This window comes from Mus caroli, chromosome 9 (assembly GCF_900094665.2).
Source record: "Mus caroli chromosome 9, CAROLI_EIJ_v1.1, whole genome shotgun sequence".
NCBI classification, from domain to species: domain Eukaryota; kingdom Metazoa; phylum Chordata; class Mammalia; order Rodentia; family Muridae; genus Mus; species Mus caroli.
Genome location: NC_034578.1, coordinates 42,514,475 through 42,541,614, shown reverse-complemented (window position 1 = coordinate 42,541,614; position 27,140 = coordinate 42,514,475). Strand labels below are relative to the sequence as shown.

Below are 27,140 nucleotides of genomic sequence, written 5' to 3'. Positions count from 1 at the left end.
CAGGTGGCCCGCTTGGAGCTATCTTGGAAAACCAGGGATGAGGTGGAGTGGCCTCACAGGTGGGCCATCACCAATAGACAAGCTTTTTCTTTTTAAGATTAATTTATTTTATGTATTGTTTTGATTTATATGAGTACACTGTAGCTGTCTTGAGACACACCAGAAGAGGGCATCAAATCCCATTACAGATGGTTGTGAGCCACCATGTGGTTGCTGGGAATTGAACTCAGGACCTCTGGAAGAACAATCAGGGCTCTTAACCACTGAGCCATCTCTCTAGCTCCTAGACAAGACTTTTAGCCACCCACTGACACAATGAAAAGTAAACATGATGATAATTTTTTAGAGTAGTCACTGTGTAGCTCAGGCTGATCTCGAACTCAGGATCTTCCTAACTCTGGCCCGAAGCACTGAGAATGTAAGTATATGCTAGCCACCTGACAAGGAATCGGGTGCTAGAGTCAGACAGTGAAATCCACCGGGTGTCACCACTCGGTTTTTCTGCTTGTTAACTGTGCTATCTTGGGTTTTGCTTAGCCTCCTGAGCCTTAGATGTACAGGTGCAGATACTCCTGCACTGGCTGGATATGTCAAATGTCTGCATACAGGAAGTGCTTTTGCAGTGTGGAGGAGCCCTCACATTTCCCACCCTTCCCCATGAGTCTGCAGAAATTCCTCAGTCATTGCTCAGTGACTCTTGGAATGCTAGGCTCTGTTTTAGAGGAGGAAGCCAACACGTACTGAAGTGACTGGCCTGGATTGCAGTCACTGGACCAGAACTTGGGGTTCTGATCCCAGCCCTCTTTATAAATCTAAGAAAACCTTAAATCCTTTCAGTACTGGGGCTGTAGAGAGGCAGGCACAGTCATTACCTGCAGGCCTGAACGGCCATTGGACAGCTCTGGGTTCACTTTGGTACCACTGTCCCAGCCGTTCCTGCCTTACCAGCTGGGATTTGGCAGGGAAGTAGAGTGGACAGGTGGCAGGACCCCCACGTGGTTGCTGCTGTTGCATCTGCCCACAGCAAAATGATTTTCTCTGGGTAGGGTCCCAGCGAACCTTGCCTGACTCTGAGCTGATGAGAGCTGACCTAAGGGAAGATGTGGCCTTGGGACGAGGTATGTCTGGTGGCAGCCTGGGGACTCTGCTCACTGAGTACAGAGGAGATCACAGGGACCGACTCGGGTTTTTGCTGTCACACGTAGATAATTGTGCTTACCCAGGAAGGGGTCAGGGTGGGGAGTGATGTGAGCCTGTCAGCAGGGCACACTCTAGGGGGAGAATTTTCTATGGAATCCCACATCTGACAAACTGGACCTTATAGAGGTCTGCTTCCCTTTTCTTGGGGCAGAGTCACAGCCCCTCTCCCATCCTAGGCAGTTCAAGCTTCAAATGTGGCTTATAAGGAATGTTCTGGTATGCTTCACGTATGGCCCAAGCACACATTTCGGGTTTGTGTGTGTGTGTGTCCACACGCACATGTGTGTGGGCACGCTTGCTCGTAGAGCAGGGGACCATGTTGGGTACTGTTCCTCAGCAGCTGTTCATGTCTTGTTATTGTTGTTTGTCTTTAGTTTTCTCTTTTTGAGAAAGTGCCTTGAGGGCTGGAGAGATGGCTCCGTGGTTAAGAGCACTGACTGCTCTTCCGAAGGTCCTGAGTTCAAATCCCAGCAACCACATGGTGGCTCACAATCATCTGTAATGGGATCTAACGCCTTCTTCTGGTGTGTCTGAAGATAGCTACAGTGTACTTACATATAATAAATAAATCTTTAAAAAGAGAGAGAGAAAGTGCCTTGATGACCTGAAACTCCCCACTTAGGCGAGGCTGGCTGGCTAGTGAGCCCTAGGCACCTGCCTGGAACTGGGATTACAAGTGAGTACCCCCACACCAGGGCTCTTGTTAGTCGTGTTCTGGGGGATTGAACTCGGGCAAGCATGCTCCTGAGTGAGCATCTCCCCACTCTAGTTCCGAGCATCCAGAGATGAGGATGAAACTGGAAGACACCTTCCTCCACAGAGGTCACAAAACTCAGGGTGGACAAGTTTCATGTTCTTGATAATATCTTTGAAAAGGTTTTCTGGGCTTCTTTTGAAAAATTATTTATTGATATGTGTATGTTTGTATGTATGTGTGTTTATGGTATGTGTGGTGTATGTGTGTGGTGTATGTGTGTGTGTGTGTGGTGTGTATGGTGTGTGTGTGTTTATGGTGTGGTATGTGTGAATGTGATGTGTGTGTATGTAGTCTGTGTATGTAGTGAATGTATGTGGTATGTGTGTGTGTTGTATGGTGTGTGTTGTGTTTGTGTGTGTCTGGTTTCTATGTTGTGTGTGGTATATTTGTGGTATGCATGTATGTGTGTGGTATGTGTGTGTGTGTGTGAGCGCGCATATGTGTGTTTATGGTGTGTGGTGTATGTATGTGTGTGGTATGTGTGTATGTGGTGTGTGGTGTATGTATGTGTATGGTATGTGTGTGTGTGATGTGTGTGTATGTAGTCTGTATGTAGTGAATGTATGTGGTATGTGTGTGTGTTGTGTGTTGTGTTTGTGTGTGGTATATTTGTGGTGTGTATGTATGTGTGTGTGTGTATCAGAGGACAGTTGTGGGAGTCCGTTATCTCCTCCCACCATGTGTGTTGTGGGGACTGAGCTTGCGTTGTGAAGCTACACAGCAAGCACACTCACTCCTGTAACCGTGTCACCAGCTCTCCATAGTTATCTCTTCAATATGGCTTTAAATAACTTCATCAATCTGGGCTCTTCTGAATGAATTTTGGTTTAACTACAATTCTCCTAATCACTTCTCCCTTCCTTCCTCTGCCTCCCCATCCTCTTCCCTCCCTTCCCCTCCCCTCTCTCCTCCACTTCTCCACAGTGCCCTGGGCTAGCACCAGCCAGTCTCTCTTTGCCAAGTGTGAAGCCTTAATGATCCCGTTCTGCTGATCCAGGTAGCAAAGAACAACACCCCTTTCATGGAAGATACTGTTAACTTTTTTGGTTAGGCAGTGTGACTCAGGAGAGTGATTGATCAGTCAGCTAAAGCCCCGAATTAACCTTGTGAACCGCTGCTAGTTTCCTTCCCCTGTGCCCGCTCTGACAGGTGGCTTTATGGGTTCACTGTCAGCCTGTCCCAGGGTCTAGCTGCCTCTTGTTGGGAGTTCTCCCATGGACACCTACAGCCTTCTTCCTCTAAGTGCCCAGGGAGAGAGGAATCATGGGTTAAGTCAAGGAGGGAACAGAGGGGGCTCAATGACTGTCAGCTGTTGAGGAGAAAAACAGACCCCGCCTCCAAACAGACCCCGCCTTCCAACCCACCCCCCAACCCCTCACCCCGAGTTTTGTGATGTGACATCCTAAAGTCAAGTTCCAAAGCCCTCTGGACATTATGTAATTGGGACTGGGCTGCAGAGCTATGTATGGTGTCACTGTGGGTCAGAAGATGAGGAGGAGTGGAGGGGGAAGTCAGGAAAGACATAAAAGCAGTGTTAGCAGCCAGCAGGGACCCCAGCCCTGATCAGCCTGGATCCCATGGTCCTGGCCTCTAGCACACCAGGACCCACACAGCCCGGTGCTACTGGGATTCTGCACCCAGAGTGGAGGGTGGGTGGGTGATGCTGCTGCTGGTGGGGATCTGAGTTTCTATAGCAACCAGCAGCTGCTGCATCGGATGTTTCCCATCTTTCATTGTCCTCATTTTCCCCTCCTCCCACCCCCCCCGTGCATATTTAATTGCAGTAGCAAGTGTTCTCTCTCTCTCTCTCTCTCTCTCTCTCTCTTTCCCCCAGACAGTGTGTTTTGCTCCTACTGAAACAAAGGCAGGCTGCAGCCCAGAGACACACACAGTGTGAGAGGGAAGGGCAAATCAGGGATATTATGTTAATCCCCTTTGGAGGGGCACTCAGCTACAGTGGTTTGCATGTTTGAGGAGAATCAAAAGCAGGGTTGAGGGTCCCTGCTGGGGACAGGAGGCTATAAAAGCCTGCGGAGGAGACCCAGAGTCTTGAATAGTGAGCTAAGCCCAGGATGACATAGCTAGCTGTAGGCCTCAGCCAGGCCAGGGCTCAACAATATGTTGGCCTCCTATGATATTTGGTGGCCATCTAGCATTAAGGGGCGGTGGCTTGAGATAATCTACATCTTTGGCTCCTCCTCCTGAAAGCAAGATGTGTCCTTCTGCAGGAAAGGAGTGGCCATTTGGAATGCCTTAGGTAGCTGTAGGGGTGGGTGGGGCGTGGATCAATTTTTGGTTGCTACCTTAGTCGGGGGTGCTGATGGCATCAAGCTGACAGGATCCCAGTTGCTGGGCACCTGAGCAACCACTGTGGATGCCAGTAGTATCCCAGTGGGTTTATGACGATGAGTCACCCACTTTTAGGCCAGAAAAGCAGGATGGAGAACTGTGCTTAAGTATGAACTCTCCTTGTCACATGACACCTCTGTCACCATGCTCACGGACATGGAAATGGTGACTATGGTTAACGGGCCCTTTTCTTCACTATACACATCCTGGCCCATGTTGTCATTCTCTTCTTCGGTGGCCTTGACAGAACTTGCACTTTCCTAAGAGTTAAATATTTATTGAACATCTGTTATATACTAGGCAATAAGAGGGTGATGTAGACCTAGGTGCGCAGGCGCGGAGAATACCCTCGAGAGATGGAGGGAGGGACTAACCAATGTATCCCCAGCCAGGAATTGACGAGGACCACTAGTAGCCTTGGGAAGCTGAGCGCTTGGAAAGACCCCACTCTGGGAGGACCAGCTCTGTCCACACCTCAGCCTTGGCTACCTAGCCTGCAGTGGATCTCTGTGACACTGCCACAGCAAAGGGTGTCTTCTCTCAGAGTCTCTGTTTCTTATTCATCCAAGGAGGGAGAGGATTAGGGGAGTGCTTTCACCATGTTTATTCACTATTCTCACCCAGGCAACTTTCCAGGATCTCAAGGGTGTGGTGGTCTGGAAACAGGCTTTTGGGAGATAGTGGTGTATGCTGCAGGGGAGACTTGATCAGAAGCAGTTGGAAGGACACTGCCCACCAAGCATGGGCAATCTTGCTCTCCTTTAGAAGGGTGAAAAAGGACAGAACACACAGGTCATGGCCTCAGGGTGTGGGGCAGTTACATAGGGGTGGGACAGCAGGCTTCAAGACTGCATCTTATGAAGGAGGCAGGTGGGTCTGGCTTTTGGCTGCTCTCAGGATTCTGGAATCTTGCTGCAAGGTCTTGGGTGTGTGTGCGTGTGTGTGTGTGTGTTTTGTACATGTATATGACTATATGTAAAGGCCAGAGAGCCATATAGAATATCTTTCTGTCTGTCTCCTCAAGTCTGGGTATCTCAGCAAACCTGGAGCTACAAATCTAGCTAAGCAGTCAGGTTTCTTAGCTCTGGGGATCTATCTGTTTCTGTACCCGAGGGCTGAACTCACTCTGTAGACCAGGCTGGCCTCGAACCCAGAAATCCACCTGCCTCTGCCTCCCAAGTGCTGGGATTAAAGGCGTGTGCCACCACGTCCAGACTCAGGTCCTCATGCCTTGCTTCAGAGCTAGGCCAAGGAGCAGGAGCCTGAGAACACCAAGCCCCACCTGCCTTGTGTTGGTGCTAAGTTTAGGTGACAGTGTCTTTCCCGTCTTCTTCCAGAAGATCAGAGAGAAGTGCCTCAGAGAGTCCTGCAGCTGCAGAATTTACCAAGAGACTCAACTGATGGAGACTTTATGACAGAGGGCTTGACAGGAGAAGTCAGCTTCCAAGGAGGTAACCTCTTGTTCTCTGCCCTCTGAAAGGCACCCTGGGGGTTGGGCACAGGAGGATGAGAGTGCCAGAGTGGTGGCAACGCAGATGGCGCCTGAGGGTTTGCAGAAGGGAGTAACTGTGCTGGTCTAGCCACAGAAGTAGGGTACACATTGCAGTTCCCCACCCAGCCCCTGCTTCCAGTTTTGCCTCCCCAGTCCATCCCCAACCCACACCCAGAGTGACGATTTCAACCCAATTCAGATCACCCCATGTACTAGTGATAGGTCCTCAGTGGGATCCTGTTTTACCCAATGTGACAGTGGTGCTTGCCATGGCATAGACACTCAGGCAGAGATTTCCAGGGCAAGTGAGCACAACCTCTAATCTCCAAGGAGATGACAATGGCTGACGCACACTCCTCTTCCTGGAAGCCCCTCCTGCTTTCTGAGAATTCCTAAGCTGCCCTAACTTACTACCTCATCTATGACACCCAACTGGACTTTTGTTTATTTAAGACAGGATCTAAATCTCAAACCCAGGTTGGCCTGAAACTTGTTGTGTATCCGAGGCTGACTCCATATTCATAGGGATCCTTCTGCCTCAGCCTCCCACTGGGATTACACACGTGAACCACTGGTATGCTGGGATTACACACGTGAACCACCATAGGACACTTTAAAAATGATGGTTTCAAGCATGCAAAAAGTCAAGAATAAGCAAAATGGAAGTTTGTCAAAAAAAAAAGAAATAAACAAAATAAATAATTCCCCCATCATCCTACCATTCCACTTGTAGAGAGACAGGAAGTGGGCTTTAAAGGGTCTGCATGCTGTATTCATAGCAGCATTGATAACAACAGCCAAGAGGAGTCACTAGTAGTTGAGAAGATAGACCAAGCAAATGTTGTACGTGCTTTGGAATACTATGCAGCCCTGAAACCCTATTCTGATTCATGCTTCACCATGGATATACTCTGAGGACATAATGCTATAATCAAAAGAAGCCATATCCTGAAAGACAGACGTTCTCCATGCCTGTCTACTCAGAGGAGGTTTTTGGAGTTCTGACCCAATAGAGAAAGGAAGCAGAATGGTTATTGCCAGGACTTGGAGAAAGGGGACAGGGTGGTGATATAGTTAGTGAGCACAGGGTCTCAGTTTTCTAAAGTGAAACTGAGTTTAAATGCTACTGAATGATGGTCTCCTCCTTTTCCAGCCTGGTTGCACCTTAGAGGCTAGAGCCTGGTGCTCAAGGCAGAGGCTTACACTCTAGGGATGCAAGAAAGAGCAGCCAGAAATCCTTTGCCCCATATATATGACAGGGTGCATAGCTGGGGCTCTGGAGGAAGGCCTGTGCTTAGGACTTGTAGCCTGGCGGCCATTTGGGTACCCCTCATGGATACTGTGCATCTTGCCTTGAAGAGGGATCCAGGCTGAAGGTCTTAATTTGTGTCCAACCCAGCAAGGAAGACACCTGAGGCACCTGCATCCATGATCTTGGGTTCTCAGACACTAAAACCACGAGGATTAAGTTCAGTAGGTCCTTGGTCTGTAACATCATGCTTTTGTTGCCCGAGGAGACCCTACACAGTCCTCACCTGGACTGTTAATTCTAAAAGACTCTTTCCTAGGTGGGGAAGAGGTGCGGATCTTAAATCAGACTGTGGAGTTGGGTTTAGAGGTGAGAACAAAAGATGGGTGGGAGAAGGCAGTCTGAGTCCTCCTGTGAGCATTGGGGGTTAGGCCCTGAGAGAAAAGCAGCCCTGAGAGACAAAGGCAGGGCTTACATCTGTACTCTCAAAGCTCAGACCATGTCTACCACTGCACGTTCTAACTCTGGACCCAAGTGGAGATGTCAGGAGAGGCCTCCTATCTCTGTGCCACAGGATCGAGTAGCCTGAGTGGACACACCTATGGCAGAAGAGACTGATGGGAAGTGGATGGGACATACACAGCCAGAAACTGAAGCTGTAGCTGGTGGTGATGGCTAGAGAGGGATTTGCAGAGGAACAGGCTCCTCTGCAAATCCACAGGAACTGTGGAAGTCAGCAGGCCTAGACCCCTGCTTTCTGTTGCAGGGAATCCCAAAGATTAGTCTCATATTCAAGCTAAGTGGAAGACCAGGCTGGGATGCCAGGTACCTAATGGGTGCCATAAAGCACCAAGTATTCGCTGGTGATGTGGGAGGATGAGGATGGGGGGGCGGCGGCCGGTGTGGGGGGATAATCTTATTCATCCTCTTCCGTTCTATGCTAAGGGGGCAAGTGGCTGTCTCTGGAAGAATGATTCCTACAGGAAACCTGAATCTAATTCCATTTAGACTAGAGAGTCACCGTGGTTATCCTCCAAGCTGCTCTGTCCCCATGTTGAATGCAGTCCTCATTCTGAATTTGGCTGACCTTGCATTCAATATGTCACCCTTTGGGTCAGCCATCTCCCTCCTCCTTCAGCATGGAGTTCCAGTATGTGAGGACACTTTCCTGAAAAGGGTTCTGGGGCTAAGACACGTGGAGGCAGGTACGGCAGAATTGAACGCACTGGCCTGGGAGATGAGAAATCTGGCTTCTTGTTGGCTGTGTGCATTCAGACAAGCTTCCTTAACTTCATGGGCCTCAGTTTCCCTGAATGCTGAGTGAGGTAAGATAACTAGTTGCTCTCAAATGTGTCTTCTAAGCCTCAATTTCTTAGAGGCTGGGTGGGTTTCCCTCCACAGTCTGGGCAAAGATGGAGGGCGCAACTCTTTGAACTCCATCTCAGTCAGCAATCCAAGGGCTGCAGAAGGCAAGGGCTATCTTTATACAACCGCTGGGTTAGAGTCACCTTCCACATAGAGTAGCCCTGTGATGGTGCTGGCGTTACTCAGCACCGTCAGAGGGACATGCCAGGTTCCACTCGCTCCTCATCACTGCTCTTGGGTCCAGGAGCAGAGGATGTCACTGGAGGACTCAGGACATTAGTGAGAGGGGTTAGAGGGCAGGGCCTCATATCAGGCTTCACTTCCTAGCTGGAGATTGTGGGAAGTTCTTGAACTCTCTGAATCCATTCCCTGTTAGGAGTAAATGAACTAATGAATGTGTCAAACAGAGTGGCTGAAAGGTAACAGGTGGTCAACACGCTAAGCAAATGATCTTTGCTGTCTCCGGGAAGTGAAGGGATGCAGCTATAGACCTGGGTCTCAGTCTCCACGTCCAGGCTCTATCAACTCTCCCTGTTCCCTCCTTACAGCTTATAGGGTGGTCTTTTAAGTATATAGGATGTGTTGGGACTTACTGGTGGCAGGGGTGGGGTGGGGGTGAGTTGGCTCTACTTCCCTGGGGTCCTGGGAAGACTGCCACATGGGCAACTGAGTTCTAGAAGGGCTCAATACTGTCCCTGCAGAAAGCTCCAGGCAGCTGGGGGCCCAAGGGCTGAAGATCAGGTCTCAAGAGGAACAGTCCAAGCTGGAACCTTGGAAGGGGCTGATATAGCAGCTAGTTTCTTCTCTTTCCCAGAATCCCGTTCTCTACAGCTCTTTCTCTGCGCCAGGATTAGCACACATCTCTCAGTCTCCTATTGCAACAAGATTTTATTTCTAATTATGCTGTAATAAAACTGGAGCGCTCCCAGGCTTCCTTTCAAATGACTTGTATACACACCGCCGATTGGACCCTCCTCGGCCTCATTGTAATAGCGGCTCCTGACATTCATTAGACATGCATGAGAGGGGCGCTTTAAGAATAGAATTGCATTTAAATGGATTTGCTGAGAGAGGAAGATGAAAAAGAGAGAGACACAGAGAGAGCTCACAGGGAGGGGGGAGAGGGAGGGAGAGAGGTCTGTTGAAAAACTATGAAAACAAGATGCCGTAATAACAGGCTGCTGAAATAAGCCTCTTTATTCCTCGTCCTCATCCGCTGCACATGGCAGAGCCCAGCCAGGGGCGACAGCCTCCAACCCCCCAGAGTCTTCACCCTACTTCTATGCTCCCTGCCAGGGCTTCAGAGCTCCTCATTCCATGCCTCCCATGTGTCAGACGCCTGGAGCAGAATGGGATCTGCTGCTGTTGCAATGGGAGAAGCTGCCTCAAACTTTCATAATCTCCATAGCCAAGGGCAGCCAGCCCAGTGTCCCTGGGCTTGTGGGAGGAGGTGTCTGCAGGTCCTTACCTATAGGGCTTGACTCTGTCCTCTGTCCCTGGCCCCTCTCTGAAGGGCTAACCCTGGATGGCTAAGAGAGAAGAAAAGATCTACTCCGACCCTTGGCTTGACCCTCATGCAACCCTGGTTCCATACTCCGTCCTTTCCCAGTAAGCACTGCAAAGGCTATTGGCTGTCATGTACCAAGAACCTATTTTGTGTCTTCTTGCTAATGGTGGCATCTAATCCGTTCTCTTTGCTGTAGCCAGATACTCTTAAAATGGCCATCTGATATCTCAGAACTGCCATGGCGTCCTGGGCTTGTTAATATAAAGACAAGAATCCTTAATAGGACAGCCCCACCTTTGGTCCTCCACGGTGGCAGTTCTCCCCTCTTGGGCATGGGGCTATGTGGGATATCCCCCTCCCTGCTCACCACAGTATCCACCCTGATAGTCTAAGACCCAGGTCCACACCCTCTTCCCCCAGGAGACCCTCCTATACTCAGCACCAGGCATAAGCTTATTCACGAGGGTCAGACATTGTATGTGTGGTACCACCACCACCATCACCACCACCACCACCACCACCACCACCACCACCACCACCACCACCACCACCATCACAGTTCTTTGGTATAGTCCCAGTATAATGCAGCCTATGGGAGACAGAATGCGTTAGATAGTTTTTTACTGCTGTGCTAAGACACCATGACCAAGGCAACTCATAGAAGGAAGGGCTTATTTGGGCTTATTGCTCCAGAGGGATGGGCTCATCATTGTCACCACGGGGAGTGTGGCAGCAGACAAGCATAATGTCTGGAGTAGCAAGCTGGGAGCTCACATCTTAAACCACAAGAAGGAAGGCAGAGGAGAAACCTGGGATGAAATCTCAAGCCCACTCCCAGTGACATACTTTCGCTGACAAAGCCATGCCTCCTAAGCCTCCTCAACAGCGCCATCAACTGAGGACCAGGTATTCAAATGCTGGAGACTATGGTGGACAGCTATCTCACAGCAACTTGCCTCAAAGCTCAAAGTTTGGTGCTGTCCAAATCTAAGCCAGATTTTACCAAATACTTCCAGGTCAGCTGAGGGGTTTCCCACAGAGGGCAACTCCCTGTTCTGTACCACAGCAGAGTCCAGCTAGGGAGGACCCCCTCTCCCTTTCCAGACAGTTCCTGATTTGTACTGTTGGGCTATATCATGGGACCTGTATGGGCCTCAGTGGTTCCTGACCACAGCCTCTGGGACTGTCTCAGATTCCCAGATACAATGCAGGCTTCTTCAAGGTATTGCATATCACCCTTCTGAACCCCCATCATGCCTGGTCAGGGATGAGAATTCTGACCAGATCATATTGTCACAAAGCAGCCAAAAGAGTAGGCTCTGTCGCTTTTTAGTCCTGTGACCTGGAGGCTAGTCTCATGAGGACTCTCACCCTCTACTGGACCCTCAGCCCCTCTTGAGTGGGAGTAACCACCCCACCCCTTGCAGGTTGCCGGGAGGAGGTGGTGGATGCTGCAGTACTGTGCCTCGTGGGTGCTCATTTCTGCCTCTGCTTCATTAACTTTCTCTGGTGTGTTGGTGACAATGACAGGGAGTGAGAACACTGCTTTGACTATGCTCCAGAGGGGGTGCAGCTAAGAGAAAATCAACACGGCAGCCATTTAAAGCTATCTAACCCAGTCCCTGTGTTGTTCCAAGGTACTATGGGGCAGAGAGACCTCCCACCTCTCTGTCCTTATAATATCTGTTTCTCCACCTATCTCAGAGCCTCACAGCCTCCCCTGTCTCCACACTGCAGAGAGGAACAGTGACATTGGGTAGGGCAGTCTCTAAAGGGCAGGAAGAGCTGTTCATGTGTCTCTGCCTCCTTGTTCCCGGTATAGCCCTAGCTGAGCGTCCGGTAAAGCCTGATGTGTATCGATGAATGACTGCGGACTTCACAGGGCAGGCGGGGCTGTCTCCCATCTCTGTCCTGGCCTCAGCTGTGGTCATCCTGCTTTTGTGGATCAAAGGATGAATGGCTGAGTGAGTGCAGGAATCGTGGCCTCTTTGCTCTCTGGCAAGTCTGGCTTTGGTGCTGAAGTTGAATGGACTTTTACTCCCTTGTGTGACCTCACACAGGCGCCTGACCCCTTGGACTCGTTTTCCTTATCCCTAATTGTGTTGGTATCAGTATCAGTCAGAGGTTAGAGTGGTCCTGAGTTAAAGCACTTGTCCTAGGGCCAGACTTTGATTGTTCCATCAGTGATACTGTCACTCAGTGATACTGATACTGCAGCTTGCTGGAAAGGAATTCCATCCAACACCCACTTCATGTGGTGACCACATGGCCTGTCGGTCTCAGATCACTCCACACCCCATAGTCTTCTGCTCAGAACATTCACGGTCCTCTTATGCTGACAGGAGAGGCCCTTGAGCATTGACAGCTGATAAGCCTAATGGTGCAGTACCCACCCACCCACCCACTCAGACACACCAGCGACCTCTTGAGCAAAGGTAGAAATATCCATAGGCCCACCTGCATGTGGCTTTCCAGATTTCAAAGTGAGTAAGGTTTATCACAAAGATTCAGATACACAAGTACTGGGTCTCAGTTGTTCTGGATCCCCACTGTACTCCTGCCTCTGTGTACCTTTGGGGCATTTTGTCTTGGCACACACACACACACACCCGCTGCCCCCCAACCTGCCTCTCTTCTCCTCAACATTAGCTTCTCCACTCCTCCAGCTGGAGTAACTAGCTCTTTACCTGGCTTTCATCATGAAGTTGACACAGTGTGGAGTTTTACAGTTTTTGCATGGATGGCTTGTCTTCCTGGGTGGCAGTGGGTGGGAAAGGAGAAGAGAAGGATGGGAGAGCATTTCTCTCATTGGTTTGTTTCTACTATGCATCCAGCCATCCTTTATCACCTGTCATGGTGCTATAGAATCCAGTAGTCCCCCTTTATCTGAAGGGAGAGGTTCTAAGATCTCTCCCCAAGTAAAAGCCTGGAGCTGAATGGTACCTGACTCTACCTAAACCACACATGTATAATAACTATGATGCAGTATAATTTATAAGTGAACCCAGAGGTTAATGACAATAATAATAAAATGAAATTATGACAGGAGTCTATAATGTGAGCCATGTGAGTTTTTTCTCTCCTAAAATATATTCTAGCGTGGTTCAACCTTCGTGTGATGATTTGAGATGAGACAGTTCCCACATGACAAGCTGAGGTGAGCTCCTGGCACTGTGACACAGCCTCCAGTGGCTGCTGACCTTCCACTGAGTGTCAGGAGGTCCTCTGGGGACAGGCAGATGCTGGTTGTCCACAGGTAACAAACCACAAAAGAGTGAAACTTGTTTAAGGATGTTTTCCTGTTCTATTGTCCCTGTCAGTGCCCAGAGGCCTGGGGTATCACCCTGTTCTGTGGATAGAAATCCAGATTTTGGAGATTCAGGAGCAAGCTCAAGATTATACAACTGGGGGATCCCTTTGGTGATTTTATCTGTATTGCTGAACCCCATCCATAGCTCTTCAGGCAGAGGCCTCACTTTGTCCATGGTCCCTGGACCAGGTACCCTGGGCCTGCTTATGACATTAGCAGTTAACAGTGACAGCTATGTCAGGGTGTCACAATCATGACCGGTGTGTCAGTGAAGGCTTCTCATGGTGCTAGGCTCACAGTAAAGGCTATTGGCAATTTTGTGCTATTTTCATTATCTATCTATCTATCTATCTATCTATCTATCTATCTATCTATCACCTCCTGTCTCAGCCTCTTGAGTTCTGGGCTTACAGTTACCATACCTCCCCAACCACGTGGTTGTGAAGTAGAAAAATTAGTCCCACTGGCTCCTGAGGGGCACCCTCTCTAATCTCTGTCCTCACTATGGCTTGGGGGCATTGGTTACCTGTTTTTATTTGATACCTTATAGACTAAGCTTTCTGCTAATAATGCTTTGGGTTGAAGTTGCCATCATGTTTCCTCAACATCAGGCCTTACCACTGTGTAAAGGGGCAGAGACTTGGAGGGAATAGTGCACTCAAGAGAGCTTAGAGACATCATTTTTGGGAAATCTGAAGTTCCCACCCCTGTGAAGTTCCAGTCCTGAAATAAGAGAGGAGGCAGATAGCCCTGGCTGAGTGGCTTCTGTGCACTAATTTATGCCACACTTTGTCACACCTTGCCAGACAGGTGATTAAAGCAGGATTCAGATATGTTGGCTAAATCGCCATGTATGCTGCCAACTAATTTGTCATGCTTAGGATCACATGTGAGGGGTGAGGTAGGAGTTGAAGAAAAATGTATGTAGAGGTTGGAATGAGAATGGCCCCCATAGGTTAAAGTTTCTGAATCCCCATTTGGTGGAACTGTTTGGGAAGGATTAGGAGGCTTGGCCTTGTTGGACAAGGTGTGTCACTGTGGGCGGGCTTTAAGGTTTCAAAAGTTTCTGGTCATTCTCAGTGTGCATGTGATCTCTCTCTCTCTCTCTCTCTCTCTCTCTCTCTCTCTCTCTCTCTCTCTCTNCCCTCCCCCTCTCTCTTCCTCCCCCTCTCCCTCTCCCCTCCCCTCCCCCCCTCTCTCTCCTTCCTGCTTTTTCAGATGTAAGCTTTTAGCTGTTGCTACCACCATCTGCCATCATGGACCCTAAGCATCTGAAACTGTAAGTCTAAATGAAACAATGCTTTCTTTTATAAGTTGCCTTGGTCATGTTGTCTCACCACAGCGACAGAGCATGGGCTGACACAACACGTTAGTTCCTTTCCTTGTTCTAGGGACAAAATGCCTGACAGATACAACCTAAGGGAAGAGGCTTTAGTTGAGCTCATAGCATAAGGGGACAACATCCATTATGGTGAAGAAAGCATGGTGGCAGGTAGTTAGTTGGCAGGAGCAAGTGGAACAGGAAGCAGAGAAAGAAGAATGTGGGTATTTAATCTGGCTTTTTCTTCTCCCTCTCTTATTCAGTCTGGAGCATGGAAAGGTTGTCACCCTAACAATTTAGGATGAGTCTTTCCTTCTCAGTTAAACCTCTCTGGCAGTACAGTCATGGGTGCCCAGAAGTGTGTCTCCTAGGTGATCCCAAAACCAGTCAAGCTGACAAGAATGACTGACAACCACAGGGCAGACTGAAGACCTTCTTCTGCCATTCCTCAGCCACCTGCATCCCAGCTGAGGCCCCATCTCTCTGGCTCCTCCATTGGAGGCAACCACTGTCTCTAAGGAACCCTAGGGGTGACTGACTCAGGAGGGAGAGGGTCTGTGGCCTGGTGTAATTTATCCACAAGCCCACAGCCACTGTGGAGGTTACCCTAGCCTATCAGCAGTCATATGATCAAAGAACAAGGAGGAATTAATATCCCTGAGGTGGTCTGGAGCCTCTGATACCAGCAGAAAATTACAGGACATAAGATGAGGGTATTACAGAAGGGAAGGGAGGGAACGAGAGATTTCCATGGCTAATCCTGTTAGCGAGACAATTTCTTATCAAACTCATTATGCCTTGGAAAGGAGGGGAGAGGGTGGGAGAGAGTGGGCCAGAGTGGAGGCAGCTGGAGGAAGGGAAGGAGCCACCTAGGCTGCTCCGAGGTAAGCAGGAGACTGGCAGCTGTCTAATCCTAGCTTGGCGTCTCTCTCCTCAGCTCATAGTGAGGTCTGGGGTCAAAAAATTTCCCTGGAAGCCAGCTCCTTCCTCAGCAGTTGTCAGCCAGTGAAGCAGCTGTTCCTGTCCTGGCCACAGATGTCTGGAGCGAAGCCCCAGCCTCCACCTTCCTTTTTAGACCCAGATCACATTGTGTCTATCTGTATGGATCACAAGGATCATGTCTAATCTACACAAAAGCTAAAAAAAAACCCCAAGGATTCTGGTCTACAAAAGGCCTCTCTTCTGGGCCCTCACATAATCTTCTCAGCTTGCCTCCCTCCTGAGATGGGGCAGGAAGGGATTGCACCTAGGAAGTCAAACCCGTCCTGGCATTCAGTAGCTGAGCACTTTTGGGAAAATTACCTAACTTTTTTGGGCAAGTACTTCCTCAGCTTGAGTATAGAGAAGAATTACATCGTGCCCCGTGTTCTTCACAGTTTCCCTATGAAGATGGAAGGGGGTGGGTTCGCAGAAGGGCTGCCATCTGTGAAACTTCCACATAAAGGGAAGGGACTGTTTTACTTTGAAATTGAGACAACAGGTTCAGCTAGGCTGTCTCCCTGGCGTAACAAGGCTGAACATGGTGGCTCAGGCCTTGAGTCTTAAGTTTCAATTCTGTTTTTTTTCTGCTTGCATGGAGTCACCCCATCACCCTGCTTCTGACTGACCAATCACAAGGAAGGGATGTGATGTGTGCAAACCTGAGCTCTTGCTTGCTAAGGGCTACAGAATGCTTAGCAATGCCCCAGGTTGGCCTGGAGGAACAAGTCCTTTTGGAAGATGTCTGTCCTGCATCTATCCTTCCTTTGTATGAATTTGCTTGGGTGGGTAAGTGTCCATCACGTCTCTTCTGAGTGCTGAGATCACTAGTGAGGGTTGGGGTAGGAAAGGGCTTCCTTTCATTTTCTAAACAAAAAGGAGAGGCACTGGGGACAGATGTAAGCTAAGGATGTAGGCCTAAGAAAGAAAATGATAGATGTCTTAGAAAAAAACGGAGCAAGCTTTGTGACACTGGATTTGCCAATGGCTTCTTGGCCATGACACCAAAAGAGCAGGCAAGAAAACAAAAGTGGATGAAATGGTCTCCCTTGCAGTTGAAATGTTCTACCACCAAAGAGCATAGACAAAAAAAAGTGTAAAAGAGCCCACGAAATGGGTGCAAGTCAGATATCGGATCAAGGACTATTAACCAGACTAGATGAAGGATATTTACAAAGCAAACACAAAACCCACCAAGTTGATTTAGGAGTGGTTGGAAGGCTGGGATAGGCATTTCTCCAAGAGGAATTGCAGGTAACCAAGAAGCAAATGAGCAGAGATGTTTGACACCAGAGAAGTGAAAACCAAACTGCAGAGAGCTTCTGCCATGTACCTGTTAGGGCCACTGCTCCTAACCCAAATCAACTCCAAAGCCGGAAGACGCCAAGTGCTGGCGAGGATGTGGAGACAGTGGAAACTTTGTGCAACGAGGGTGGGAATGTGAAGACTTAGAACCACTGTTCACCGTAGAAGCTTCTGGCTGTGCACCCCCCGAGAACTGTAGGCAGGGTGACAGAGAGGTATTTGTACACCTGTGTTCACAGACACAGTAAGCACCAAAGGCCAAAGATGAAAGCAATCCAAGGGTCCACAGACAAACAGATTACCTCAACAGAATACTATACTATACTTCCAGTCTTAACTGGAAGGGGCTGGCCGGATGGCTCAGTAACCACTGAACACAAGTGTGAGAACTGAAGTTTGGATGCCCAGGGCCCATGCGGACGCCATGTGGGTGTGTTTGCCTGCTTTGATTTTCAGCCTCAGAAGGTGAAGACAGGGGACGCCCAAACTCTGGGTTTGTTTGATAGATCCTGTCTCGTTAAAGAGAGTGGAAGAGCTATTAGGATGGTTTCCAATATCAACCTTAGGATTCTACATGTGTTCATACCTACCCGCATGCGGCCCACCCACCCACCCACCCACATGTGTGCCCACAACCGTCTGTGCCAAAGGATGTATAAACTCACATGTATACCACACATACAGGAACCAGGAAAGTTAAAAAATAGGAAGGAAGGAAGGAAGGAAGGAAGGAAGGAAGGAAGGAAGGAAGGAAGGAAGGAAGGAAATTCTGACATGTGCTACAACACAGGTAAGCTTTGAGAACAGTATCCCAGGGGATATAAGCTATACACAAAGGACAGATACTGCTCACAAAGGAAGTAGGATGCTTGACAAGGACCATGGGGAAAGAAAAGAGGGGACAACATTTCTACTTGGGCACCATGGTCTGAATCTGGAAAGTCTCCTGAGAACCAACCCATGGTTGCCTGTCTGTGGCACTTTGGGAAGTGATGTGGGAACTCGTGAGAGGCCATTGGGCCATTGGAGGTACTCTGATATTGGAATCCCTCTCCCTTCCTGTGCCTTTTGTTTCCTGGTTGACATGAAGGGAGCAGTTTGCACATCTCACCTTGCTCCCACCACACACTGCCTCTCTGATACCTCAGAGGTAAGGGTGTGTGTTATAGTGGGCCAGGACCTTTGAAACCATCAGAAAAAGAAGCTTTCTGCTCATGGGTTGTTCACTCCAGGTATTTTGTCTTGGTGATGGAAAACTGACGCATCTGGTAGGTTGGTGAAAACCTGTTAGACACTGATGGCAAATTATATTCTCTAATTTGGCTAAGCCACTGCAGATGGCTTTGGTGACAGGCATCCAAGTGCAGTGCCACGGCATCGAAACAAGATCTCATTGCCTTTGGTCTATTTTATCTCAACCTTCTGCCACAGGGATGCCCACAGCTTCAGAGAATGCCACGTTTTGTGTGCCTGCCCATCCTGGGCCCTGAGTACAGCCCCTCTTTCTTCTGCCTTCATTATTGGGGTGACCTTCTGTATTTAGAGTGGACTTGCTAGTGTTAGTTACTGTGTAGTCTGGGCTCCCCTCACATGTACACTGTACACTCGTTTTTCTTATAGCATTGATCACTTTTTTTTCAAGGTTGGCTATTTTCACGCCATCCCTCAAGCTAGCACACATCTTGAATATCAGGATCTTACTCAGACTGGACACTGGTGCCTGTGTGGACACCATGCCCTTGATAGCCTCAGTACTTACTGTGTAGAACTTTAGTGGCCTTCAGGGGCTCACACTGTAAGGATGTGAACAGACACAGACCTAATAACAAGATGCTTAGGGGCTAGATGGTAAGACTAGACATTTTCTTTTCCAGGTTTATGGATATTATCTAATCATTACACGGTTCTGTCACCAAGTAGGTGGCCCAGAAAGAAGCAAGCAGAAGCTGGTGATGAAAAATATGGAGAGAGAGGAACCCATGAACACAAGATCTTGCTGAACTCTAGACTTGGATGAGGGACAAGGCCTGATGCTCTAGTCAAGTCATCTATGTGCCCATGTGACTGAAAAGAGACAGGTGCAGCTCCACCTTGGTCTTCCGTGTGAGGGCCCAGGGCCTCAAAGAGTCTAGTAGGATGGCAATGCACAGGGGAAGGGTTGGCACACCTTTAGAGTCACCTGCCTAGAGACTGGTAACTCCCATGCCTACCTCTTCCATTTTAATGTATTGGATTGTTCTGGGGAAAGAGGTACTAGTGGTGATATGGTGTGCTGATTCTTTTTCAGGAAGAGCAGAACAATGTCCCTTTCTGGTGATGACACAGGAGAGTGTCAGTATCTATAGGACCAGGCAGGGTGGAGGTTAGACTAGACTTTGGATGGGGGAATCTTTCCAACAGGATGAGGGCTTTGGGTGGTCTTTCTGTGAAAGTGAGGGCTGAGTAGGAGCTTAGTAGGAGGCTATGTGGGGACTTGCAGGAGTCAGGAGCTGACACAGAACTGGGCAGAAGACAGATTGTTGCTGCTAACATTCTGGGACGAGGAGCCCAGGTTGCTTCCCTGAAATGCAAGGGCCCTGGTACCCTGAATGTTTGTAAGAGACTTTTCCATTCTGCTTTCTTCCTGCTCTCAGTGTCCCAGCAGAGCTTGGGGGCTTCTAAACTCAACTCCTTTCCTCTCATCCCTGGAGGTGCCTGAGGGGGTAAAGTCAGCAGGGCTGGGGAGGGAGCCAGGCTGTAGCTTCTCAGGATCCCCTGCCTGCTTCACTCAGGCCCCATACCCTCTTCTTGTCTTTTATGTGAACAGGAATCCAGGCAGCAGCCCCAGGCTGTAACAAAGCATTCCGTGGAGTGCAATTTACTCCATCTGCCTCGTCTTCAGCATCTGTGGCTTTGGGCGGACTGAAGAAAGAGCAGAAGCTCAGCCAGAGAAGGGGCTGCTGGGATGAGTTGGGGCTGTGGAGTACCCTGGAGTGGTGGGAATCTGGGGGGTGGTCTGAGGTCTGAGATCAGGAGAGGATCAGAGAGAGGGAAGGACGTGCAGCGAGAAGGGTGGAGTAGAGAGAAAGTTTAAACATGTTAGTGGATAAAGTGGGTTATAGCTTTAGGGTGGGGTTCCTCAGGGGTAATTTCAGCCTCAGGGGACATTTGCAAAGTCCAGAAACATTTTTGTCTCAACAAGATTAGGGCTACTTGCCACTGTCATCAAGTGGCATGGTAGAGGTCAGAGATGTTCTAAAGATGTGGGACAGGTCCAGCAAAAGAGGTGTCTGAGGCCCAGATGTCAGTGGTGCTGGCAGGTCAGAGGAATGTAGGGAAAAGCAGGAGAGAAGAACTTGGGCAGCGAATTCAGCCAGTGTCACATTAGCATACTCTAGGGAGATAGGGTGTCCTGAGCTGAGATCTCACCACTGAAGTCAAGGAGTGCCATGAAGCTCAGGTGTGAGGGTGGACATGAGTTAGATTAGAGGAAAGAGGGTGCTTGGAGAATGGTGGGCCTGGAGCTTGGAGCTTGGCTGGGACAGGCAGATGGGAAAAGGTTGGCTTCATCCCTGAGAGGGTCCAGCCTCTACTGAGAGCTTCTTGGGTGGCATGATGGCTAATTTTCAGTGTCAACTGGGCTGGATTTAGAGTCATCTACAGGGCATATTTTTGGACGTGCTTTTGAGGGAATTTCCAGAAAGGTTTAACTGAGGAAGGAAGATCAATCATGAAGTATACAACCCTGCCCCATGGGCTTGGAATTCATATGAGAGGCAAAGCTCCCATTTCTCCATATCTGGGTCCTTCCAAATGTGAGCAAGTGGCCTCACACTCCTGCTTCTACAACAGAGGCCACTCCCACTTCCACGACCTCCTCCACCATGACCCACCGTATCTCTGCCAACCATGAGCTAAAGCAAGCTTTTCTCCAGTCAGAGGTTTCTCATCCAGTGTTTGATCACTGCAATGAGAAAAGGAACAAAAACAGGTAGGTTTCCCACATCAGCTTAGACAGGTTCCGGCACTGGGATGTACTGCCAAGCGTAGGAGATCTCTTGTGTTGGAAGGGCAAAGGGGCAATCCTGACAAGGGAGAGACTGAAGAACTCAAGGGCTGGAAAGGTTGGTATTTTACTGACAATGGTGATGGAAATACTAGTATATCTAAGTGCAGACACCACCTGCTGGCCATTGCTGTGGTTTGAATGTCCCCTCCAAACAACTCATGCTGACTCTCAGTCACCACCATTACACTATTACAAAGTGGAACCTTTAAGGTCTAATTAACTGTAATTCATATGCCAAAGTGTGCTGTGTTGGAAGTAGTTGAGGTTCAGCCCCCCATCATGTGATGTTTGCCATCGTATTATAATAAGGTGCAAGGACCTGGCTAGAGGAGCCCCCTTCACCTTGGCCTTCAGCCTTCCCAGTCTTCACAACTATGAAGCATTCTTTTTGGGTGTTTGATTTACTTTCCTGGAGTATCTTGTTATGGCAGCAAGAGATGGACTAACACAATTTCCTACTATGTGCCAGACATGATCCTAGCACTTTTAATGGAGTACTTGCATTTAGCCAGCAGCACTATTTACCACTAGGGTTCCTCTCTCAGCATCACATGCCCGTAGTTTTGAATTAGTTCTTTCAAATACATCTCTTCAGTTGATTTTCCTCATGTATATGAATAGATTGGCTAAATGTCAGTAATCTATCATACACTTAAGACTGTTGATAACTAGCTCATTTGTGGATGGGATGGTTTAAGTGAGAAAGGCCCCCCATAGGCTCCTACCTATACTTGAATACTTTGTTCCCAGTTAGTAAAACTGTTTGGGAAGGATTAGGAGGTGTGGCCTTGTTGGAGAAGGTGTGTCACTGAGGTTAGGCTTTGAGGCTTCAAGCTGTGAGCCCTCAGCTGCTGCTCCAGTCACTTGACATCATCTACCTTCATTTGGCTGTCATGGACTCATCCTCTGAAACCATAAGCCCCTATAAACTCTTCTGTAAGTGGCCTGGGCCTTATAACAGCAATAGAAAAATAACTAAGACAATGGGAAAGTCAAAATCAGAACCCAGGTTTTGGATGCCCAGCAAGGCTTTTTCTAGAATCTTTTAGGACTAGAACAGGCTCTTTCCTGATCTTTAAAGGGGACCTGGAATCTAGCTTCTGGCTATTTACCTGAGTATCTTGGTGAGGCCCCTAGGGTCCATAGAACTGGCTTAAGATCCCGTCCTGGCCATCTACACTTGAAGTGACAGCTTTGATCTGTGTACCCACACTCCCCCACTACCCACCCTCTCCAAAGCTTTTACTTATTATTGCAAAAATCCATCTCCACTATAATCACGATGCAGTAACAGAACATGCATTAAAAAGCCTTTTCTTTCTCTCTTGGATGGGTCTGTGTAGACTGGGCTCCAGGCTATCCAGAGGGAGCCTAGGGTTGGAGGATGGGTTTCAGAGTCCTAGGCAGAGCCAGCATCAGGTGGAGAGCAAGATAGCTTAGGCTATGGGAGTAAAACCCTCCCCAGATTATGGGGAACCAAGGCTCACTGGTGAGCTCTGAGTAAGAGCTCCGCAGGCCAGGGCTAAGCAGAACTTTATACCCAGGGAGACTGACTAGTCACTGCCCTTCTCTCACTATGACAGGGCACAGTGGTGCTCAGGTCTGCTCCCTCATGCATCTTTCGGTCCCTCCCCAGTGAGAAATGAAGTTGTAGCCCAGAAAAACCAGCATGGACCCATGTGTAGGGAAACCCGGAGCCTGAACATTTCCTGCCAAACTGCTCCTCTAGGTTTTGGCTTCTTTGTGCAAAACAGTGCACTATGCTAGGTGACTTTAAACCTTGCCTGGTTTCCATGCTGATTTTTCCTTTCTTCTGTCACTCCATGCAGTGGTGGCTGTGTTGCTGTGGTGATGTTTGGAACCTGCCAGTCACCCAGACAGGCTTTCCCAGACAAAGCCTTGGCCCGGTTCCCCAGCATGGCTCCTGCCTGCCCTCTTCCCCTGCCCGATTTTAGCCTCCCAGAGCCTCTCTCAGTGCCTGGTCCTCTTTCCTTCTGGCCTTTGTAGGTTCCCATCCTCCCTCCATCCATGGTTAATATCGTGTGCCTTCTCAACTTTCATTTCTACCAAAATACCCTTGCAAGCACTGGGGAGCCATTCTAATTGTCCCAGGATTTGTATAAACTTCCCCTGTAACCACCCCTTCTAAACTTTTCCCTTTGAGGACAGAGCCATATCTATCCTGACCCACTGTGTCCTCAGTGCGTCCCATGACATTTGACACAGTCACTGGATAGATGTGGCATGGTTGCAGTGACCTCCTGGACATGGAGGGCCAGGAGAAAGGGGTGCAGGATGGGTCTGGGGTGGGGGAAGGGAAAGGGATGGGATAGCCTCATGTTCTTTGCTGGGGAGAGTGCGTGGAGGGAGAATGGGTTTCATAGGATGATGATGAGAAGTAGTTTTGGCTCAGGGTGGTGACAGGCTGGTGCTTTGGGTCTGACAGCACTGAGACCAGAACATGATAGTAGGCCTCTAAAATTCTGTCTAGACTGGAAGCCAGAAGAGCTAAGCCCAGCAACACATGCACTGTGGGTCCAAAGGAAGCCACTTGAACCCTCCCTATGCCTTTCTCCACGAGTAGGCTGTCCTCTGAACACACCACAGCCATCCCTTTCCCCTCTGCCTTGAATCCAAGGCTCCTCACCAGACAGCACAGGCCAACCCTCATGCCAATGCCATCCCTTCTGTGTGCCCTCCCACACCCCCTTGGAATCATTCCTGGCTCTGTGCTCCAGCATGTGGCATGTGACTTCATCAGATGTCAGTCACACTGAAATGCTGACATGTGGGTGTCCTTGGCAGAAGGGCAAGTCTGTTGAAGCCCAAGGTTTGAGGATCACAAGTTCTTAGAAAGCAATGGACCTCCTGGACCTGAGACCAAACGTTGTTAGTTCTTAGCCAGTGTCTAAGAGCAGGTGTCTGTGGTGTACAGATAGATAGGTGGGTGGAAGACGGGTGGATAAAGGAGGAGTTCTAGAGCTAGGATAACTACATCCATCTCACATGGAGAGTGTAAGGCTTGAAGATGTGATATAAACCGGAATATGAAAAAAATTATTATTTTTATTCTGCATCTGTGTTTCTACCCTTATGATACCCCTCCTAACTCTGCCTGCTGAGATGCACCAAATGTCACATGCCATCATCCAAATCCTTGGACATTTGCTGATGGTGTGTCATTTACTGCGTGGCTAGCTCTGGGACAGGCTGTCGCTTTATTTTACTTTTGACATTTCTTTTCACATAGGAGGAACATTCTAAGACTCGGGAAGGGAGAGAAGGTAAAAGAAACAAAGAGTGGAATGTCCCAAACTACTAACGAAAAATGGGTGGACAGGATGATACAATACATGGTAGTCCTGGACAGTCCAGCTTGGCTTCCATCTTCCCATCTTCAACTGGGATTCCCTGAGCATAAGGGAAAAGCTAGGTAGATCTGGGAAGGAGGAGTCATGGGGCAGTTGCATTAAAAACTTAAATGCTGATTTACCTGGCAGCTTCCACATCCCTGTGGGATTTGAGTGAATTTGAATCCCAGAGGGAATTCACATCCATGGGAGTCATTTGGAGTATGTTTGCCTGTGGCTCGTCCTTCACTCATTGGCTGCATTTGTGCTTGGTTTGTGACACTGCATAAACCCTTTCATGGAAATGTGGTAGAAGTAGGGTGGTAAATGGAGGGAGAAGGAGAGGCTTAGTATGAGGAGAGGTCATTACAGAAATGGGAAGTGGAAGGAAAGTGATCAGTGTAGCCCTGCTTTCCCTACTGAAGCCTCCTAGGATAGGGCGGATCACCCTGAGGGCAAATAGGAAACGATACAATGTTGAGAAGCTCTGTGGATGCCTGGCTCATCGTGGATCTAAATGGTAGCCTCAGAATTCTGCAAGAAAGTAAAATATGACTTTCCAGGTTCAAGGCTTATTAGAAGCAGTTCTACATCAAACTGAGTGAAGGCTGCCAATGCCATTAGCGGCTTGCTTGGAGCACCCAGGGAACAGCGGTGGAGGCCAGTGATACAGTGTGGGAAGGAGCAGGACAATGTTAGGGTTTCAGGGTTCATACCCATGAAACATCATCTGCAAGAAACCAAAGAGCAGGCCTGACTTTAAGCTTTAACCAATCAGTTCCTACTTCTATTCTCTAGAAGTGTACCAGGATGGCCACTGAGTCCTGTCCTGAGGACTTGGACTGATGGATAAATTGCCAGCTTGTAGCTTCCTGGGTAGAACCCGAGTGAGTGTGAGCAGTCTCTCTGCCTGTGCAGAAGCCCTTTGTTCTCTGAGTACACTATGTAGCTATTTTCTCCTAATTGAAACATTCCCTCCAGGAGGGAGAAGGCTGGCTCAGAAGGCTAAAGCTCTGCAGGTCCCTCTCCAAGGCTACCTAAGCAGTAATCAATGGCTGGGGAGAGGAGACTCTTTGGTGGAGCTGCCTGCAAGCTGCCCAGGGAGCTCCAGGGATGCATCTTTCAACTCATCACATGGGATCCTACAGGCTTGCATAGGGTGGGGGTGGGGAATCCCGCAGGCTTGAGGGGGGGTGCAGCTGCCTTTGAATCACTCATGCTAATGCAAGAAATTCATTCATCTCCCAGGCTCACTAAAGTAGACTGGGGTGGGATTGTCCCCCATTCTGGTCTGGAGTGAAAGACCTTTATGCACGACTCCTCAGCAAAAGTCATTTGACATGATCATTAGCCAAACAGGACTGATAAAACCTAAGACAGTTGAGGACGTGCATGGTCACTGCAGTGGGTGGCCAGTCATTCCCTCAGAGTGCGATGTGTGCATTTGCCTCCTCAAGGACAGTACACTGGGGATGGAAGCTGTTTGCCCCGCTACAGCTCTTTCCAGAGCCAGGTATGGCTGATGGACAAGCAGCGGCTGCCATATCAGCTCAGCTGCCATCAGATCTGAGGAGAAGGCTCCAGTGGTGGGTGCAGCAGGTGTAAGAGTGGCCTGTTTTTCCTTATCACCAGGCCAGGCCAAAGAGTGTGGGCTGGGCTTAAGAAGCCCGTGAGGGACAGAGCCATGTGAGCAGCTGCATAGCTTCATTCCTGCTTGAAGCGTCCAGATGGCTCCTGGATAAGAACTGTGAATTACAGGGGGCTAATTGGAGTAGTATCCTCCACCCACACCATTGTACCCGACATCATGCTTCTGATGAAACAATTGGTACAAGTCATGTGATTTTTTCATGCTGTACTGAGCTTTGGTAGTTTTGCTCTATATTTCACTAGCTGTTGAATCCCAGGATACTTGATTCGAGTGAGTGGTGGTAGGCCTTCAGTGATCCTGCCCACCATCTATAAAAAGGTTTCCTTGTGTAATGCTAACCCTTGAGTGCTCTGAGGATTTGGAAAGGCAGTTAAAGATGTTAGAGACAGAAGGCATCCTGCTTGGGTGGGAAGAGGCATTCCTGTAAGACCTAAGGTTAGGCGCTCGCTTCGGCAGCACATAGACTAAAATTGGAACAATACAGAGAAGATTAGCATGGCCCCTGCGCAAGGATGACATGCAAATTCATGAAGTGTTCCATATTTTTTTGGATGGAACACAGGGTCCCCAATGAAGGAGCTAGAGAAAGGACCCAAGGAGATGAAGGAGTTTGCAACCCCATTGGAAGAACAACAATATGGGCGAACCAGTACCCCCAGAGCTACCAGGGACTAAACCACCAACCAAAGAAAACACATGACGGGACTCATGTCTCTAGCTGCATATGTAGCAGAGTATGGCCTAGTTGGTCATCAATGGGGGGTGGGGGGCTTGGTCCTGTGAAGGTACTATGCCCCAGTGTAGGGGAATGCCAGGGCCAGGCAGCAGGAGTGGGTGGTTGGTGGGTGAGCAGGGGAATGGGGAAAAGGATAGGGGGTTTTTGGAGGGAAAACCAGGAAAGGGGATAACATTTGAACTGTAAATAACGAAAATATCTTAAAAAAAAAAAAAGACCTAAGGTTAGCGAACGAGTGCATGAACTCTTTCCAGGGACGGTGACATTTGAAAACTGGCCAGAAGTGTTGTGCTATTGCTCACATTCCTCCATCCTGCAGGAAAAAGTGAAACTACATTTCACAGCCTGCCCTGCAGCCAGGAAGGGCCAAGTGGCTGAGTGATGCCCTTACTCCAGGCCTGAGCATCATCGTCATCCGTATTTCCTCTCTACTTGTTTGGAGGCTCAAAGAACTCAGGAGAAAAGAAACTTGCAAGAACTGACCTTTCTCCTGCTCAGCTCTGTAATGTACTGTGAGTGAGA

General features: G+C 48.9%; 1 protein-coding gene and 1 non-coding gene across 2 annotated transcripts in view; one reads left to right on the top strand and one right to left on the bottom strand.

The window, feature by feature from the left end:
- Positions 1-27,140, bottom strand: part of Dscaml1 (DS cell adhesion molecule like 1) — a 324,246-nt gene that overhangs the window by 92,303 nt on the left and 204,803 nt on the right. The window lies entirely within an intron of this gene.
- Positions 26,323-26,429, top strand: LOC115032101. The gene has a single exon (XR_003837728.1). It is a non-coding gene; the product is annotated as a U6 spliceosomal RNA (small nuclear RNA).